Source organism: Stigmatopora nigra, chromosome 14, assembly GCF_051989575.1.
Source record: "Stigmatopora nigra isolate UIUO_SnigA chromosome 14, RoL_Snig_1.1, whole genome shotgun sequence".
Classification (NCBI taxonomy): domain Eukaryota; kingdom Metazoa; phylum Chordata; class Actinopteri; order Syngnathiformes; family Syngnathidae; genus Stigmatopora; species Stigmatopora nigra.
This window is the reverse complement of record NC_135521.1, coordinates 975,134-981,307: the sequence shown is the minus strand read 5'-3', so window position 1 is coordinate 981,307 and position 6,174 is coordinate 975,134.

The following is a 6,174-nucleotide window of genomic DNA, read 5'->3' as shown; positions in this document are numbered from 1 at the left end:
GAGGAAACTTTGGACTGACTTTTCCAGATGCATTCCCAGCTTTTTCTTTCAGTGCTAATTCACAAGCAACTCTTTCTGTTTTGTCCAAACATTTGTCTTTGTCTTGCTCCTAGTTGGTGAAAGGCCTCTCCTGGCAAAGGCTCACGTGGGCCATTCTTTAAAGTGCAGACGGGGAAAGGCGCCAAAAGAAGTGCATTTGTGTTGATTGTTTTTTTTTCTTTTTCAGGGTCGCCAGCAGCAACGTGAAAGCATACGTTTCATTTGAACTGGGCTGCTCACTCCAGGCCAGATGCTTGGGAGTTCTTTTGACAAGTTTGGCTCACAGCCTCTTCTCATTTGTTCACTTTTTCAACTTTTCCAGGGAGGAGAGGAATGCAAAAGCTGCCTCCTGGCTGCCAAGAACCAAAGGCTACAATTCAGTAGGTAACTGATTGAGTTGATTTGGCTTCCAGGAGCACACACACACACACACACACACACACACACACACACACACACACACACACACACACACACACGCGGTAATCATATCTTAATATGCCCTTCATCATTTGACACGGCTGATTTTGTACCACGTCGTGGTGTGTGTGTGTGTGACATGTCATTAGGTGACAATTAAGACACGTGTCAAGCGATTGGCTGCACTGACATGCTTTTGAGTGACATATTTTTTAGCTTCATTTTTTACAAGTAACCTCCTCATTCACTTCTGTCCTTTCTTGTGTCTACTGTCCAGATTGCTCCATACTGATGTCTGCTAGCGGCTAGAAAAAAAACAAAACAGCAATGCATGATCTATAAAACTCAACAGTATCAAGGTAGGTCATGTATTCGTCAAAACCAGTTGTTGTTGTTGTTCTTGGCAGATGTGCAAAGTCTCCCAGATAAGATGCGGGAGGCTAGGAGGATTTTGGGTACAAGTCCGACCCCCCGGAGCGGCCCTTTGGTTCCCGACGACAGGCCACAAAAGTGAGACGATGACATCATTCCTTTGCCCAGTTACCATGGTGACACCCGCATCTGCCGAAGGGGCCAAGAAGGTGTTTATCCCCACGTTTGTGGGTGGCTTTGTCCTTTGTTGCGTGGTCACACGGAGCTCTCGTCAACTGCTGACCCATCTACAGATGTTCTTCTCCATCGCTCCATGGCTTTGGTGAGCGACACGGGCATGCCAGCGAGAAAAAAGAGGGAGCGTCTGCGCCTTTGAGCCCAAAACATGGTGTGAGACGGCCTCGACTAAACACTGAAAATCTTGTCAAGATAAGAAGAGCTACAGACAGACAGACAGACAGCCTGCCGAATTTAGCAGGCTTGGGCAGGAGTGGAAACTATTGTGCCACGGTATTAGGCTAAGCAGCTTATGGTGGCCACAGGACTTGACAAACAAAACACACATGGCGCAGTCTACTTTTGCTACTGAGCTTCCGCAAGGAGGAATCCATTTTTCTTGTTGTTATTTTCGATGTTTGCACCTGCTGATAACTGCCACCACATGCGTCTGTCATACATTTCTGCGAGTAGGTGCGGCCGACGCCAAACTCAGCCGGGAGAGGCGGGGCCTCCTGGCTGGCGCGGATGAGGCAGGTTACCATGGAAACTGGCCGTCTGCCGCGCTCCGGCGCAGACTTGCCGAGAGCCGCCTGTATTCTTGACATTTATGGTCACAGACGTGGTGGCGGCGTGCCTACGTGAAATGTTGACCTGGTCCAGGCAATCTAGGACAGGGTCTATCTTCTTTATCTGGGTCATGTGGCCAGTAGCTCGTTCCAATCCAGACAACATAGGCGGGTTAATTAGGGATGGAAATTGGAAAATCGGGATCATCTGGAATATCTTCCATATTTATGTCATAAGGCTTACTATACTATGTCGTTTTTTAAGCCTTACTGTACTATGTCATTTTTTTTTTACTACAAAAAGCCTTACTATACTATGTCATTTTTTACGAAAAAAAGCCTTACTATACTATGTCATTTTTTTACGAAAAAAAGTCTAACTATACTATGTCGTTTTTTAAGCCTTACTATACCATGTAATTTTTTTTTTTACAAAAAATGCCTTACAATACTGTCATTTTTTACGAAAAAAAAGCCTTACTATACTATGTCATTTTTTTTACGAAAAAAAGTCTAACTATACTATGTCATTTTTTACGAAAAAAAGCCTTACTATACTATGTCATTTTTTTACGAAAAAAAGCCTTACTATACTATGTCATTTTTTACGAAAAAAGCCTTACTATACTATGTCATTTTTTTACAAAAAAAGCCTTACTATACTATGTCATTTTTTACGAAAAAAAGCCTTACTATACTATGTAATTTTTTTACGAAAAAAAGCCTTACTATACTCTGTCGTTTTTGGCGACGACAAAAAGCCTTACTATACTATGTCGATTTTGGCGATAAAAAGCCTTACTATACTATGTCATTTTTGGCGATAAAAAGCCTTACCATACTGTATTTTTTACGCATAAAAAAGCCTTACTATACTATGTCGTTTTTTCCCATTAAAAAGCCTTACTATACTATGTTGTTTTTTTGCGATAAAAAGCCTTACTATACTATGTCATTTTTTTACGAAAAAAAGCCTTACTATACTGTCATTTTTTTACGAAAAAAAAGCCTTACTATACTATGTCATTTTTTTTACGAAAAAAAGCCTTACTATACTGTCATTTTTGGCGATAAAAAGCCTTACTATACTGTCTTTTTTTCGCATAAAAAAGCCTTACTATAATATGTCGTTTTTTTGCGATAAAAAGCCTTACTATACTATGTCATTTTTACGCATAAAAAGCCTTACTATACTATGTCATTTTTTTTGCGATAAAAAGCCTTACTATACTATGTCGTTTTTTCGCATAAAAAAGCCTTACTATACTATGTCGTTTTTTCGCATAAAAAAGCCTTACTATACTATGTCGTTTTTTCGCATAAAATAGCCTTACTATACTATGTCGTTATTTCGCATAAAAAAGCCTTACTATACTATGTCGTTTTTTTTGCGATAAAAAGCCTTACTATACTATGTCGTTTTTTCGCGTAAAAAGCCTTATTATACTATGTCGTTTTTTCGCATAAAAAAGCCTTACTATACTATGTCCTTTTTTGCGATAAAAAGCCTTACTATACTATGTCGTTTTTTTTGCGATAAAAAGCCTTACTATACTATGTCGTTTTTTCGCATAAAAAAAGCCTTACTATACTATGTCGTTTTTTCACATAAAAAGCCTTACTATACTATGTCGTTTTTTCGTATAAAAAAGCCTTACTATACTATGTCGTTTTTTTGCGACAAAAAGCCTTACTATACTATGTCATTTTTACGCATAAAAAGCCTTACTATACTATGTCATTTTTTTTGCGATAAAAAGCCTTACTATACTATGTCGTTTTTTCGTATAAAAAAGCCTTACTATACTATGTCGTTTTTTTGCGACAAAAAGCCTTACTATACTATGTCGTTTTTTCGCATAAAAAAGCCTTACTATACTATGTCGTTTTTTTTGCGATAAAAAACCTTACTATACTATGTCGTTTTTTTCGCATAAAAAAGCCTTACTATACTATGTCGTTTTTTCGCATAAAAAAGCCTTACTATACTATGTCGTTTTTTTCGCATAAAAAAGCCTTACTGTACTATGTCGTTGTTTGCGATAAAAAGCCTTACTATACTATGTCGTTTTTTTGAGACAAAAAGCCTTACTATACTATGTCGTTTTTTCGCATAAAAAAAGCCTTACTATACTATGTTGTTTTTTTGCGATAAAAAGCCTTACTATACTATGTCGTTTTTTCGCATAAAAAGCTTTACTATACTATGTCGTTTTTTGCGATAAAAAGCCTTACTATACTATGTCGTTTTTATGCGATAAAAAGCCTTACTATACTATGTCGTTTTTTTGCATTAAAAAGCCTTACTATACTATGTCGTTTTTTCGCATAAAAAAGCCTTACTATACTATGTCGTTTTTTCGCATAAAAATGCCTTACTATACTATGTCGTTTTTTTGCATAAAAAAGCCTTACTATACTATGTCGTTTTTTGCGATAAAAAGCCTTACTATACTATGTCGTTTTTTTGCGACAAAAAGCCTTACTATACTATGTCGTTTCTTCGCATAAAAAAGCCTTACTATACTATGTCGTTTTTTGCGATAAAAAGCCTCACTATACTATGTTGTTTTTTCGCATAAATAAAGCCTTACTATACTATGTCGTTTTTTTGCGATAAAAAGCCTTACTATGCTATGTCGTTTTTTGCGATAAAAAGCTTTACTATACTATGTCGTTTTTTCGCATAAAAAAAGCCTTACTATACTATGTCGTTTTTTCACATAAAAAAGCCTTACTATACTATTTCGTTTTTTCGCATAAAAAAGCCTTACTATACTATGTCGTTTTTTTCGCATAAAAAAGCCTTACTGTACTATGTCGTTTTTTTCGCATAAAAAAGCCTTACTATACTATGTCGTTTTTTCGCATAAAAAAGCCTTACTATACTATGTCGTTTTTTCGCATAAAAATGCCTTACTATACTATGTCGTTTTTTTCGCATAAAAAAGCCTTACTATACTATGTCGTTTTTTGCAATAAAAAGCCTTACTATACTATGTCGTTTTTTCGTGTAAAAAAAGCCTTACTATACTATGTCGTTTTTTGCGATAAAAAGCCTTACTATACTATGTCGTTTTTTCGCATAAAAAAGCCTTACTATACTATATCGTTTTTTGCGATAAAAAGCCTTACTATACTATGTCTTTTTTTTGCGATAAAAAGCCTTACTATACTATGTCGTTTTTTCGCATAAAAAAAGCCTTACTATACTATGTCGTTTTTTGCGAAAAAAAGCCTTACTATACTATGTCGTTTTTTCGCATAAAAATGCCTTACTATACTATGTCGTTTTTTCGCATAAAAAAGCCTTACTATACTATGTCGTTTTTTGCGATAAAAAGCCTTACTATACTATGTCGTTTTTTCGTGTAAAAAAGCCTTACTATACTATGTCGTTTTTTCGTGTAAAAAAAGCCTTACTATACTATGTCGTTTTTTTGCGATAAAAAGCCTTACTATACTATGTCGTTTTTTCGCATAAAAAAGCCTTACTATACTATGTCGTTTTTTTCGCATAAAAAAGCCTTACTATACTATATCGTTTTTTGCGATAAAAAGCCTTACTATACTATGTCGTTTTTTTGCGATAAAAAGCCTTACTATACTGTCGTTTTTTGCGATAAAAAGCCTTACTATACTATGTCGTTTTTTCGCATAAAAAAGCCTTACTATACTATGTCGTTTTTTCGCATAAAAAAGCCTTACTATACTATGTCGTTTTTTCGCATTAAAAAAGCCTTACTATACTATGTCGTTTTCTGCGATAAAAAGCCTCACTATACTATGTCGTTTTTTCGCATAAAAAGCCTTACTATACTATGTCGTTTTTTCGCATAAAAAAGCCTTACTATACTATGTCGTTTTCTGCGATAAAAAGCCTTACTATACTATGTCATTTTTTTACGAAAAAAAGCCTTACTATACTATGTCATTTTTCGCATAAAAAAGCCTTACCATACTACGTCGTTTTCTGCGATAAAAAGCCTTACTATACTATGTTGTTTTTTCGCATAAAAAAGCCTGACTATACTATGTCGTTTTTTCGCATAAAAAAGCCTTACTATACTATGTCATTTTTTGCATAAAAAAAGCCTTACTATACTATGTCGTTTTTTCGCATAAAAAAGCCTTACTATACTATGTCGTTTTTTTGCATAAAAAAGCCTCACTATACTATGTCGTTTTCTGCGATAAAAAGCCTTACTATACTATGTTGTTTTTTCGCATAAAAAGCCTTACTATACTATGTCGTTTTTTCCCCTAAAAAAGCCTTACTATACTATGTCGTTTTTTCGCATAAAAAAGCCTTACTATACTATGTCGTTTTTTCGCTTAAAAAAGCCTTACTATACTATGTCGTTTTTCGCATAAAAAAAGCCTTACTATACTATGTCGTTTTTTCGCATAAAAAAGCCTTACTATACTATGTCGTTTTTTCGCAAAAAAAAGCCTTACTATACTATGTCGTTTTCTTGCGATAAAAAGCCTTACTATACTATGTCGTTTTTTCGCGTAAAAAAGCCTTACTATACTATGTCGTTTTTTTGCGATAAAA